At 32.0% G+C, this 15,735-nt stretch overlaps 1 protein-coding gene across 2 annotated transcripts in view; it reads left to right on the top strand.

The window, feature by feature from the left end:
* LOC108910043 (polypyrimidine tract-binding protein 1) overlaps positions 1 to 15,735 on the top strand; it is a 296,893-nt gene that overhangs the window by 82,675 nt on the left and 198,483 nt on the right. The gene's annotated exons all lie outside the window — the stretch shown is intronic.

Below are 15,735 nucleotides of genomic sequence, written 5' to 3'. Positions count from 1 at the left end.
TTTTTTTTGCTGCTACCAACCTAATTTGTTTGACAATAGGCCGTCACCTTTGACAGTCTGTAACTCCGTTGTTTTTCAACGAATCTTGACGATTTTTTTTTAACTTAAAGCTCTTTTCATAAGCTTTCCGAATATGTAATAATATATAAGTATATCACGCTCGTGCGTCGTATATTTCATTTTGCAACTAAGGCTAAAAAATAAAAAAAATTCCAGGTTGCAAATTTGAAATTAAAAAAAAATGATAGTCGCAGTTTATAAATGTTTAATTCAAAAGTCATAAATAAACTTCTTCTGTTTATAACTTTTGATATAATCAATATTTTTTGACGCTCGAGGGCTAGTTGTGTAGGTCTTTTGAAGACGAAAAAAAAATTACTTTACTGTTTTCTCGTGGAAATTAATGGAAAAAAGTTATAAGCGAAAAACGTGAATTTAGGTAAAAATTATACAATTAACCAGCCTGTAAACAACCTTCCCCCCATTTTTATGACTGTGGAAACTAATATGTTATTGTACATAATATTGAGCATCTAAAGTGATAAATTCAGCTTGCTGAAACAAAAAGTCGCGTCCAACTCTATATTTCCTGGACTATAAAGTGGGAATTTACTACTTGGCTACTATACTGCCTCCAAGAGTAGAAGTTAATTAATTAAAATGTTTGAAATGTGTATTTTATAATCCTCATAATTCGCTAATACCTTTTTTTATACCGCGCTCCACATTACCCGGAATTGGACCTTTATAATTTAATTTGAATTGCACTCTACACCACAGAAAACTGTACAGAGCTACGAATGTACGCTTAGTATCCCAACTAATTAGTATAATCACGTTTCCGCCGCGCCGGATAAACCCATGGGCCAACGACGCTAATTAATTAAATCCATCGTCGGCATGGGTGCCTTTCATAATAAAAATAATCGGGCCGCGGGCAGGGTAAATAGCCGGCCGATAGACCCTGCGATTAGCGAGATTTTTTTTACGTCTCTTCAATGGCAGAACGCAGGAATTGAATGCGCTCGGTCGGCCGCGGAGTCCTGCGGGTCCCCCATATCAAATTTGATGCGGTTTTAATGGATATAAATTAGCCCAGAGCGGGCGCCCCATTCACTGTGACAACTTTATCGTGCAACGGACGCGGCGTTTCGCCGAAATAAAAACTACCGATCATGTTAATGGCGTGTTGAGGACCCGCTTAGTCGTGTCCTGCTTCAGGGTTGGATGTTTTAGCGTGTCGAGGAATTTGTAGTATGGGTGAGATGTAACCTACAAAGTAATGTCACAGAGAACGTCTTACAATTCTGAATCCAAATTGTCAAAAAATTGATTGCTTCAATTAGTTCAACCTTGGAATAAGACCTGTCAATTTATTAACGTATGAATATCTAAATGAAACTTAATTCAAAATAATGTATAATTATGTTAATTAATAATTTATAGCAAGTGAACGAATATATCTAGATACCAATTTGAGAAGTTTTAATAAAAAGTGCAAGCTGTGTTCTATACCAAAAAGATGGCGCTGAATCTGATTATTAGTATTCTCTGATAATGGCATATTTAATTAATTATCAGGGTTACTCAATGTTTACTGGCATTTTTCTATATACCTACTGGCAGAGAGCAACCTACTAATCTGTAGACTATAATGTCCGTCTAAGCGAGAAAAAATCGATATTGATCGAAGCAGAATCACCACACATAGACCCTTTCCAACTTATACCATAGATCAGACAAACGATGAACGATAAAAAAGATGGAAAATGTCAATGTCAACTTATATTTTGTTTACTGTATCCGTTATAACTTGAAAATAGTCAGGGACCATAATGTAGAGTCGATGTTCACTAGAACCTACATAATTAAATTAATAAATATATAAAATCATTTTTCCTTTTAGATGATGGTTAGGATCTTTCATGAGAATTATACCCAGCAACGAATCTTTCAACCCCACTGAAATCTATATCAGGATTTTTTTTTATTAAATCTTGTGTTTTTTTAAGGTATTAAGGTACTTAAGGAGGTATATCAGGTTTACTCAAATGCACAGATGTACTTGAAATTTATATAGCGTATTAGCCAGTGAATCTAGATTTTGAGATATTGTTGTTGAAAGGTGTTCATTTTAACATAGGTTTATATGGCGAAGTTGGACGGTGCCCACAACTGAAAAAATGTAGGTATTGTGAAACAAAACTTTTCCATAGATAGTAACAGTATTATATTATTTTTGATGTAAAACTAATGTAAGTTTTGAACATAGTACAGCTGTGTTAATTAAACCAATTATTGCATTTCTGTCTAACTTGAGGATTAATGTGGCAACGTCGTAATCAGCTGACAGCAAGGAGGGAATACATTTGAAAGACTTGATAAAAACGATATTGATTTCAAACATATACATTTTTCCTAAATCCCATGTACATTGTTATCAACAATAAATTATCCACAATAGATTATTTTTTGCAATCTTTTTAAAAAACTAGATTAATTAAAAAAGACTAGGAAGCTGTGATATATTTATTTAAATAAAAAATACAGTTGATAAATCCTTTTAATATATTTAATGGTTTATAAAAACATCGTAATCATTACCCAGCAATATTTAGGGTTACATAAAGTTTTCTTTACTTGATTAATATAATTAGTAATACTTGAGATAAAAGCATTTGTACGGAATAACAAAGGAACATAAATATTTCTCAGCAAACTTTATATCTAAAAAATTAGTTATAGTTGCAAAACTTTTGTAACATTACTAAAATAGAGATTAAAAACACGAACAGTGAGTAATAATGTAATTTCTATCACAGAACCTTCAAAATTGCATCCAACATTTTCTTTGACTTGGACGAGAGATGGGCGCGAGTGTCATTTCATTTCTTTAGAACTAAATTAACATAATTCTCGTTGTTTTACCAGTTCACATGATTTACGGATTTTAAATAAAGGATACAAATCTTCGCGAGGATAATACGATATATTTGCTATATATAATAATTATATTGTACATAGTTTACACACAATACATTTTTGAACGCGTACGCATCTTTACCCGAATTTGACGCGCAATATCTCCGATGTCCGAGGTCTGTAGGTTCGCAGTGTGTACAACTGCTAGTCAATTATTAGCGCTGTTGCCACATCTACATAGTCTTTATGCGTTCATTAAATATAATTTAAAACTACTTAAATATGATATTTTTATGTTGTTAATTAGTCAATATGTATGCTATGTGCATATGAGTAGATTTCTTTGCTATATAGATAATGTTTATCGCAAATAATTTTAATAGAATTAATTTTTTTCAAATTGGCAGCGGGTTTTAGTCCCATAAGAAAAGCATAGGACCCCTCCTGCGCTCCTTACTTCCCTCGGACCCCGATATACGTCCTTAAGTGTTAATTATAATAATTATCCTTATTTCTGCAATTATATTATGTACTATATTCTTCTATAACAAATATCTAATTATGATAAGCAAATAACTGCATAGATAAGAAGACTAATAAAGCTATAATGTGGATGCCCAGTTTAAAAATTGAATGTTTTTCGTGTATTTACGATTGTATAATATCGCGTAAATTTCGTCAAATTGAACAATTTTTCGAAAAACTACCAGTAATAATCCTAGAGATTTCAAAAGCCGAAATTTAACTTTTGGTAATCTGTTGCTACCTACCTTATAAACTCCTGTACCTTAATCTCTTCAACATAAAACTAGACAATTCAGAGAACTGCAAATGGTTCAACGAAGAGGACACGGCTGACCAAAATTTGAACTCTAAAATTTTATAAATAACACAATTAGGTACTCATGTACTCAGTTTGAGTTGTCAGTGCCGCGAGAAACAACTACTCCGAGAGCTATTTGCCCCTACCGGCATTGAATTATACAGGTTGTTACTGAACCTATTGGCTACTTTATTTCAAACAATCAAATTGCTTCTTATTTTTATCTTATCGTAAAATGCTTTTAATTATTTAATTTATTAACCTAAACCACCAATGTCTGTAGTTGTCACGGAAGTTAGCAAAATTATCATTATCGATCCTGCAAACAAATTAATTTCAATCATCATTACAAAATTATTACGGAATTATTTTACTCATAGAAATCTCCCAGTTTGCCCCCACACCCTGGATTGGACCAATTGAGCATTGTCCACTGCAACTTCTGATCTGGATCAGTCTAAAAATTTGAAAAACTAAAAGTCTGAAGATTCCAAAAATATTTACATACGTAGAAATTTCTGTTGGTTAACCCTATGTTGAAATATCCATGAAGCTTTTTAATAATGAGCTTAGAGGCTATTTCATTAAAATCGTCAATAACAACAGAGAAGAAATCATAATCAATTAGGTATTCCATCAACTTCAGGTTAGAGAAAGACAAGAGTCAATATCACCAGAGTCAATGGTCTTGAGAGATATTTTATAAAATGTGTGTTCTTTTTTAATTTATCTCTATTATATTTTTTACCTGTAAGTGAATTATTGTCTCATATTCCAATTTTTCAAAAACTAAACCGTTATCATTGTTGCTATTCATGATTAAACAAACACTCAAACGGTTAACGCGAAATTAACAACATATTTCTATCTTTTCTAACGGCTACCTCAGATGGTACTTTCTATTGATCGAAAAATTAGACCGACATCAGCTAAATATATGCGTGAATGTTAAAAGGATTTACGTGTTTTAGCTGTAAATTCTGAATTTGTTAACGAGTTTATATTACTGCATGCGTGTCTGTTACAGAGAAAAAAGTCAGTTTGCTTTTATTTACATGAGAAGGTATTTGCAAACCTTTATTTAATTTGTTCAAATACTATCAACAGAAATGTACATTATAGAAAAGTTCTGTAGACACTATAAATCTATACTTTAGACAATTTTAAACTTTTAACAATAGATATTTGTACAAGTACATATCGTAGAACTTGTGAAACTGGAATCATTAGAACTTTTTCGTATGTCACGAAAATTCACATAAGGGCGCTTAATGAAACATGCTTATTATTTATTTCTATATTTCTACAAGGTGTTTAGTAAATAATTAATTTTGAGCTCAATTACTTTAGTAATAATTGTGCTTCATTAAAAAGTTATGGGGCCCTAAAGAAATTATTTTTATTAATTTTTTTAACGGTAATCTGGAGTTTTTTTTAAGATATTTTTGTGGAAATTGGTGTATTTCCGTGGTAGCCAAATATGGATATATGTACATTAATTATTATTTTTTTATCAAAAACATAAGAACACCTTCAATTTTTTTGCTGTAGTTTAGATTTTGGGAAATCGTATATGTTTTTTGAAACAACACTTTATTTACAATCGATTTTAATTATCTACTGCAGTTACGAGCAAGTAAAGTACATAGAGTTATTCTAGCATACTCGAACTGTAGATTACTAAACTTTCCGTACTAGTTTAGGTACTAGAGGTTCGAAATTTATTATTTTCTGAGATTGGAATTTTCACTATCAACATATTATCAATATCTTGCATCAAAATTACGTTCATCGAATACATAGGTGCTTCTTTTACAAATTTATACACTGAACGAAATGCCCTTCGGTCTTTATTAGAATTTTAAATGCCATTATAAGAATATTTTATACTGTATGTAACAGATGAACAGGTGAATATTGGATATAATACGCGTATTGCTAACACAGTTGTATAGTGACTATAAACTATATTCTTAAATTATTATATTACTGTATAAAATATTGTTTATACTCTTTACGAAATATACTCGTTATTAGAATATCTAGTACTAATTATATTAGTCTATGCTCATCCAACTAGTAGAAGCGTAATAGTTGAGTACGACGGACTGTCGGAAATTCTACGATTATAACCGATTTTGCACCGAGAGGTGACGATCACTTAGCCATTATAAGACGCGTCAAAAGCGAAAACATAATCATTATAAAAACGAATAAATCTGTTAATACAGCTTTTATATACAAATTCGAGTATTGGTCTCTACACAAAAAATCTCCCCTACTGCACAAATGGAACATAAAGCCTATGACACATAATAATACATACTTAAGTAATTCATTACAATCTGTATTTCGTAGATGCGTAAGGTGTATAAATAATGAGAGATGGAGATGAATGTTTTTTTTAAATAAAAGTTGTATATTTGTTGTAAAAGTTGTAATATTCTATTCTAGAGAAACAGTTTAATAAGCCCATTTTTTGGTAAATTGTCCATTTCTTACTAGATACCGAAGATAAAATGCACTTGAAAATGTCTCTTTACTTACAATTAGTCGGCTTATAAACAAACTTGCTCAATTGTGCTTTTAATCAAAAGCCGTCTATGCAATAAAGAACGACTTTTTCCCTTTTTTTTTTAATTATTTTCCCTTCTTGCGGTTATTTGTTACTTGCGAATTTAAGTTAATTTTAGTTAACTTATATTAAATAGTGATCTTTTAAAACTCGGGAGTTTTCTGAAAACCTTGACCAACGAAAAATAATATGAAAGAATATAACAAAAAAGGACTGTTAATGGTGTTGGAACGTCGTCAATGTTTTAGGTAAATAATTAATTTATAAGTGGGTATATTTAGCTGCTCCAAAAGTTTTCTTATACAAAGTTCCATAGAAACTAAATGAAAGCAATGTCTTTGAAGGCCCTTAACTTATTAAAGAAACAAAATTGTACCAAGGTAACTTATACGAAATCATTTTATTTTCATTCAAGAAGCTACTTTTGAAGAGGTATGTCCTTATTATTTAACGGACCCCATATAATTCGAATTCTTTTATATATGAAATTAGTATTAAAGATTTATCGAAAACGTTTTCTCGATATACTTACTAGATTATACAAACATATGGATAAATAGCACACATACTCATAATAAACTTACTTTCCTAAAATAAAAACATTTCTTGGTAATCGTTAAATGTGTTTTATACATGTAATACACACCTACCTCTGTAGTAAAATTAATTGACCCACTTTTGTAGAGAACCTAAAAACATAAAATACTATGTGGGTGTTCATTGTTCCAATCAAATACTTATAGTCCAGCGTACGAGGTTAAAAACGTCGTGATTGCGGCAATTTTCCATAAACCAAATTTTTTTTTTACAAATAGGCTAGAAATATGTTACGGAACAGCATATTAGGTATAGTGCACGAGCGCCTCATAATAAGGAAAAAATAGTATTAATTTATGTCGCATTTCTTTATCTGCTTATCGTCAATATCTCAGTTGGATCGCACTCTATGAAGAAAATGGAAGAGATCATTTTTGTTTATTTGAAAATCACAAGATACCATGTTTCTAAATTTTTTATTGCAAAAATAGTTTTACAATTAAAAAAATCTTAAAGTTGACGTCAATTTTCTAGAAATTAATTAAACCATAGCCTGGCCATAGCTTTTTACGCGAACGAAAAACTCAGTTTTCAGCCTATAAATTTGTTTTTCTTTTTTATTCCATGAAAGGGCATTAAAAACATGTAATTTAAAAAATAAGTCAATATGATCCAACCTATATATCCGGAGATATAAACATTTTTGTCTTTTTGTTAATAGCTTGTTTGTTATTAGATTTTTTTTACCCGATTCGAAAATATTTTTTTTTAAGTCGAAAGTACAAAGCGAGAGGAATTCAAATTTCTTAATATTTTAAGATAACTTATAACTTTTGTGCAAATGACAATTCTACATTTTATAATGTGTTGTTCTCGAACATATCTCTAGGAAATTTATAAAAAAAAATGGGATTTATGGATAATCACTACTTTTGAACCTATGCCTATTGAACTATTAGAGGAAAATGCTGCAAAACGACGAACGTTATACCGACAACTCCCGCATACTACGTGGTTGATAATACTTTATTTTAAGTACTGGAGAGAGAATATTGTATACCTATGCAGATGTACACTACTCCCTGAGTTACTAACAAAACTGTCATCTTTAAAAACCGAATAAGTCCATACACCTCATTTTACCCGATGAGTTGGAATGAATAGATCGGAATTTCATTCAACCGGACCTGATTTTTTCAACTTGTTTAAGACAAGTACGTCGACGTTTGCCCACGCGCTTCGTTAGACAACAACTTTACTCGAATAGTTTAATTCGACGGGTAAAATCTTCGAGTATGACGCGCAATGTATGGGGCCTCTTAACCCTCTTGTCGGTTCATATTCTCAGGTCAGGTTTACTAAAAAAGTTATTCAACTGTTTCTCAACAAAGCGGAAAGGCTGCGGACACCACAATGATAATTAAGGAAAGGGTTAATGTATCCTGAGGAGCATCCAACAGTAATTATCATCGGACATGGTACAATTAATCTGATATTCTTAAGACCGGTGTGGTTTAATTTATTGGAGGAAGCGAGCATATCTTGCCATCCTCCAGCGACCTCAAAACTACATATTCAAATTTCGGGCTCATTAAAAAAAAAAGGATTAATTACATCCATTAAGTTATTGTGGGATAGCGGATAAGAATAAGAAATAATGGAGCTCTCTTGTAATATTTCAGATAAAAATGTGCCAACGGACATGAATTTGCACAAATTTTACCCCAACCTATAACATTTTGGAAGACTGTCTCAATTCATTATTTTAAAAAATGTCGTTTTGTGATTTCATCATCATCATTCATCAAACAGAAATAAACAAGACTGTACAATATTTTGTCATTATTTTCTATCTTCGATACAGTCGAATATCGGTAGTTCGATTTTCCTTTAAACTTTAGGCCTTAAAAGCTCTAAAGTGAACCGTTTTCAAGGTAAACGGTGTTTTTTTATGGAAAACATGAAAGAAAGTTTGCCACTTTTGCCACGATAAGCAAATAAACAAAAAAAATCACAACAGTTCTTGAAAATGGCTTCCTCCTACGGTAATGCAGGCTTCCAACTTACTTTGAGTGACTGCTGTAACCGTTCGAAAATGCCCGGAGTATTGCGGATCGTATTGCAGGATGTAATAATGGGATTTCTCAATTCTTCAGCAGTATTATTTTGATGATGAGTACCTTTTTTGTGGAGAAATCATTGGCGGTTTAAATATGCCAATTTTCCCAGAGTCGTAAAAATTAGAGGCATAAGAACCTCAATCAATTCTAAAATCTCCTCTACTGTCAAATGAATAAAAATTGAATTAGTATTAAAATGTAACTAGTGTTAATGATAATACATGAACAGAATTTAAGTTCTCTATCTCAAACGGTTCCTGAGACATCGTCAAAAAACTAAAAAATATATATATTTTTTTGACACCCTATATCTCGAAAACGGTGCGTTTGCGGACCCATGTTTATGAAAACGTTTTTTCTTAGAATGAGCCAAAGAATTACACCCTTAATTTTCCGACATATGTTTTGAAACACTCTGTATAGTAGATATCTAGATCTATACTTTCTGAATCAACTAGGATGATCTACTGTTCTGCAGCAATTTTTTCTGGAACTTATTTTGCTAAGAATTAACATTCCTATATTTTTATAAAAAAAAACTGGCCACCTAAGCCTGAATCAACGTATCTTAAAAATCTCTGTATCTCAACTTTAATTAATATATAACGCGGAACAATTTTCTTCTTAAAATTTTAAATTTATGAACTTTCCCTCTTATTAGAAATACCTGAGGGAAAAAATGACCAATTCCTGATTTGTTGATTGTAAACAGTCACCTTTCAGGCCTAGAATTGTAAAAAATATATGCAGACTGTTATTTAGCAGTTACAATCAGCATTTCCAAAGACTCTTAAATTTTAAGTCTATATTAAAAATACTATTATGCATTATAAATTCATGAAATTTGAGACGCGTTGAGTTTAAATCATAGAGCACCTAGAGTGTACGTTTTCTATCCCAAAGCGCGGGAACCGATGAAGCCAAATTGCGAGGAAGTGGAGTGTGCGAGGTAATCTGACCGCGCGTACTTTGAACAGATCGGGATTAAGCAATATTTTTACACTTAAAACAAATATTCGTTATTCAACTTTGGAATTCAGAAAATAATATATTGTCTTGCTCATATTAAATAAACCTACAAAATAATTTAAATATATTTATTGTCCTTTAAGTAATGTTAGTTTATTTAATATTTGTCTTTTAGTAGATTTCACTGAATTAAATATTTTAACTTCATGATTTATTCTCACATCGATATACTTTTCGCATACAGTCCTCACAGGTTCTTATGCATATTTTTAAATATGTTCACATTCAAGAAGTTTTTTAATACATTTTATTTTTCTGTAGCTTGGGTGTACTGTTTTTAATTTTTAAAAAAATATATTATTTTTTCTGTTTCTTAAATTGTCATTTTTCTTTTTTAAATGACGTTTATCATCTGCGGGTTATTTTTATTTCCACTTTCTTGGGGTATCATCACTAAAATGTTTATATAATCCTCTGCATTCTTTTCATTATCCGTAATATTCAAAGTTGACAACGAAGATGTACTACTTGGGTCAGAATATGACGACCGCGACGTGGTAGGTTGGCTGATAGGAGACGTAAAAGAATAAAAAACTATTAGTGAAGATGATTTTATAGAATTATGTGGTGAGCATTAAAATGTTCACTAAGTATTGGGAGAGAATTATTTTTAAAAGCCATCACGAGAATAAACACCAATTGTGACAAAAAACTAATTGTAAATAGCCGGTTGATAATATGAGCCTGTATATTTACATCAGTTAATAACGTGGGCACTAAAAAACATGAAGCCAACACTGGAAATAAGTGCATGTGAGATGGATAACACTGCGTGAAGCCGTCGAAATGCCATAAAATATTTTTAAATTATTACCTCTAAAGAATGAAATTTCAGCGCTATTGTGATCAGATCTGCTATTACAATGGTCAACGATTCACTGCCTCATGATTGCACAAATAAAAGCAATATATTTAATAAAATACTAACAATGTTAACACAGCGAATGTCTAACAGCGACTGAGAGCGCGAGGCTGGCAGGGCTGAGGTTGGGCTGACGGTTGACTTCACCGGCTTGCCTCTACAATTCGATTTATTTTGTCTATGGTTTAAAGTGATGCTGATCAAGACCATCTGGCCAGATTTATACCGAAATAATTTTAAAGTGGTGCCCTGGATTATATTGGGCGACATTGTATATAGTATGTTCAAAAAATGTACGAGATTTTAAATTTGTACTAATATATTTACTTCGAATTTCCAAATTTCTCCATCGAAATTTCGCACAATATTTTTTTTGCGGTAAAAGCGCGTTTTTTAAATGTATTTTCAGTTTTTTAATCTCGTCAGTGTTTCCGAGTAAATAATTATTTGATAAAACTCATTCGAGTTTTCAACTATCATAAGACATCGAAACAGTCCCATATAGATCCAGTATTTTTTTATGAAGGTAAGTTTTTCCGAATTAGTACGTTTTCCCAAAATCTTTTTTTGATAAAATACCCGTTCCTAAAGTTTGGTGAGAAGAAACTGAACCACCCTGTACCGTCAGTATTTAATCCTTTACGTTCCCTGTTACTGTTAACATAAAATTTATTCTATGAAATTTCCCTATTCTCTTTGTCTCTCACCATAAAAATATAAGGGCACTCACAAAATAGGGCTATTGATTTTTCAGAAAATCGTTAAAAGTATTTCACAGATAAAAAATCCCCCGCACAAACGGAGATATCCTTTAATAGTATTTTAAAGAGCTCCGCGTAAAAAATGGTCCATTAGAAGATTGGTTCTGACTATGTCACATAGGAGCTCTTAACTTTATTAAATGTATTTAATTCAAATGAGGACTTTTCGGGAGATCAGACGCTGGTTCTTTTACGTGATTGTATGCGTAAGACGTGCTCCTTTGTAACGTCTCCTGCGACGTCGTAATGCCTACACCAATTGATAGCGGATCCCGTGTAAAACGCCGATATATCTGGATGGCACGAGAGACATCTGGATCCGTTTTTCCTTCTGAAGTGTTCCTTTCTAAGCGCGGTCTTTGTACTTTCGTTATTTCTCGTCGCGTCCTTGACCGCGGACGGTCTCTGCACAGGACCGTATTGGGAAACATAAAATCGTTTTAGGTAAATGTATACCATTCGTCAGTTTGAGAAAAAATTCAAGTGCGTCTTACTGATTCTATCAGATACAACATTTTTATAGTCGCTATTTCGTTAACCCTAATTTCTCTAGTATATTTACTTCGTATTTTTCGAAAAATGTTATATTTTTATCAAATAAATTAATAGAGAAATTCAACGAAATGGAAATAAATTATTAAAATAACAACTTAGAACTCATCACTCATGTAAGAGATCTTTGTGTTTGGAAACCTATACAAATATATCGTGCATCAAGAAAATATGCTAATGTGTGGACACTATCATATTTTCTTCATGATCTTTCCATATTTTTCAATATCGACTGATATTTTTTTATGTATATTTTAATAATTTTCATATTTCTGTTTCTTTGGTAGTTGTATTGTTGTGTCCCGCTCATTTGGTCTACTTTTTTGCAACTGTCGCGTATTTTTCGATAATAATTTTGCTCCATCTTTGACATTGTCACAGAATCATTTCTTTGGGAATAGTTTTGGTAAGCAAAGAATTCGCATTAAATTTGGTTTGTCGAATAAATATTCTGCCGCGTAAACGTTGGGGATGTTACAGAAGGCTTTTAGTGATGAGGTTATGTCGCAAAAAATGTTTACAAGTGGTGCAAAAACTTTAATGAAGGCAGAGAAAGCGTTAAGGACGGACGTCGCGGCGTCCCGGACGACCATCAACGTCAACTGATGAACAACACGTTAATCAAATCAAAGATATTGTGCCCGGAAACCGTCGATTAACAATAAGAGGCCTTGTCGATACTGTTGGCATTTCAAAAGGTTCGGCAAATACCATTTTAAAATATTTTTTGTACCTTAGACGCGTAAAATCTCGTTTCAGCGTTCAACTTTTTAGAAAAATAGCGTCGCGTTGACATCTGTGAAACAATGGTTTCTGACTACCAAGATGTTGTGAAACGCATCACTATTGGTGACGAGACTTGGATCTACGCTTACGACCCGGAAATAGCCGATCAATCGAGTGAATATCGTGCAAAAGATGAAACCACGACAAAGTCACTCAAAAATCAAGGTTGTGTTGACAGTTTTCTTTGATTATCATGGCGTAATGCACTATGAATTTCTTCCAACAGGCCAAACTGTTAACAAGGAATATTATTTGAGTGTTATCCGTCGTTTGCGCGATGCTGTTCGCCTCAAGATGCCGGAATTATGGACAGACAACTCTTGGTTTTTGCATCATTAGTTCAGTCGTTGAAGGTAAAATACGGCATTACTGTATAATTTTCCCAAACAGAACCGATTTGCACCAAAATTTGGATTTAGGTTCTACTTACCCTCCACTTCAAAGTTAACCCCAATGCCGAGGGTTGCTTTTTATTTTTTAGGGTTGAAAACTACCCCTATTCGAAAATAATTATAGAATTGTAGATTCTAGCGTGTAATAGGTTGAAATCATCTTTAAATAAGTAATTATGATGAATTGAAAATTGTCAATCTCTAAAAACCACTCTCTTTCTTTCAGCCCTTATTTTTCTAAGGGTTTGAGCTGAAAGGGCTTGAACAAATTGCTATTTACGAACATATGCAAACTTTGAACGGCCATATCTTACTTAATTTCTATACTACACTGAAAGAAATGGGCTTATTAAACTGTTTATCTAGAATAATGTGTATAGCGCATATTAAAACTTTTATAATCAATATACAACTTTTATTTAAAAAAATCAAATCTCCATACTCCTTATTCAATGAATTTAACTGGAAGGTGCTTAATACACCTTATGCATCTATGAAATAAAGGTTATAATGAATTACTTATACATTATTAGGTGTTATAGGCTTTATGTTCCAATTGTATAGTAGGGAAGATTTGTTGTATAAAGACCAGTATCCGAATTTGTATATAACAATTATATTAACAGAATTATTCGTTCTTATGCCAAATATGTTTCCGTTTTTAACGTGTAAAACGCGTTTTATAATGGTTAAGTGATCGTCACCTCTCGGTGCATAAATCGGTTTTGATCGTACAATTTCCGACAGTCCGCTGTGCATCGACTTACGACTATTACACGTCTAGTTTCATGAAAATGGGCAGTATGTGCACATGTTTTGTGGGATACATGATCATATCGCGTTGTGTGAAATGGAAAATTATTATGTAAGTATCTAACTGTTTTATGGCTTGCAATTGTTTTGTTTTTTCAAATGTAAATCTTGTCTAAATCTTATAAATTATTATTTTGTAGGTCCTATTAGAAATCGCCGATGTTAAGTTTTACATAAAATGGAGGAACAGAAGGTTAACGGTGACAAACAAGAGCATGGGTATAAAGTCAATCAACCAGAGGAAATAAAATTAGATGGAAAGAAGCTCAACCTTTCAGGGGATGCTTCATTCTTAAGGTGGAAGAGTTATAGTGCAAACTTTCATGTAATACAAGAAAATACGGGTGCGTCGTTGCTAAGAAAATAAACTGGACAGTTTTGGGAGCGATTTGTCATCATTTTTAATGCTTAAAAGTATGTTTTATGTATGTTTACATTAGAACCTTAGCTTGTAATTACAGTTATCCAAAAAAATTTCTGAAAACTTAATGTCATTTGTTTTTAACTCATACAGAGTATACAACAGTTTAATAAATGTATTATTATAAAACTTATAACCAGTACTAGATGTTCTAATAACGATATGGAACACTTTAATAACAGTTATTGCTATTATTTCGTAAAGGGTATAAAAAACGTTGTATACTAGTTATACAACAATTTAATAAAGAATAAGGTTTATAGTCACTATACAACTGTGCTAGCAATACGCGTTTTGTATCCAATATTCACCTGTTTAACTGTCACATATAGTATACAATGGTCTTATAATGGCATATAGAATTCTAATAAAGAATAAAACGCATTTCTTTCAGTGTACAGAAAAAAAAACAAAATATTCAACATAGCAAAATCTACAATTTTCTACTCTACAAAATTTTGCGTATCATTAATAGTTTTTGAGTTATTTTAAACAAAAGACAATTTTTTCCAAAAATACAAAAAAATCTCTTTTCACTTCAAGTTCAACTTGTTTCAAAACTAAGCACTTTAAACCAGTCAAACTTCTAGAGTATATTACAAGTACATAAATAAAGTAAGTTTTAAAGTGGTAACGATTATTCTCAATTGGGGTGGTAATTAGGGGGTGATTTTCACGTTTTTTGTCGCCGAAAACAATACGGACCAACTTCATTTTCGTCATAACTCGCTTAGGTTTAATGCTAGGAACTTTTATAAAAAATAAAAATAAAGGTTTTTTCAAGCACTTTAAAAAGGATCTATGAGTATTCCCTGAAAAATGCATTGGTTTTTGATTATTTCACGTTCAAACCTTCAATTTTGGCGTTTGACGAATAAGAACCTTCAACAAGCTATTACTCCGCTTGTATTGGGTCTAACAGACACCATAAACACACCATTCTTTTTGTTTTTTTATAAGGTACATTTTTTATAAGAATGATTTTTTTGATAAAATACTTACTTATAGTTATTCATTTTTCACCCCAGACAAGGGGTGGATACTCCTAGGGTAAAAGCAACCCCTGGTACAAGGTCAACTTTGAAGTAGAACCTAAATCCAAATTTTTATGAAAATCGGTGTTGTTTGGCAAAATTATACGG

This window comes from Anoplophora glabripennis, unplaced genomic scaffold (assembly GCF_000390285.2).
Source record: "Anoplophora glabripennis isolate ALB-LARVAE unplaced genomic scaffold, Agla_2.0 scaffold356, whole genome shotgun sequence".
Classification (NCBI taxonomy): domain Eukaryota; kingdom Metazoa; phylum Arthropoda; class Insecta; order Coleoptera; family Cerambycidae; genus Anoplophora; species Anoplophora glabripennis.
The sequence above is the reverse complement of the archived record's forward strand: the minus strand, read 5'-3'. Positions and strand labels throughout refer to the sequence as shown.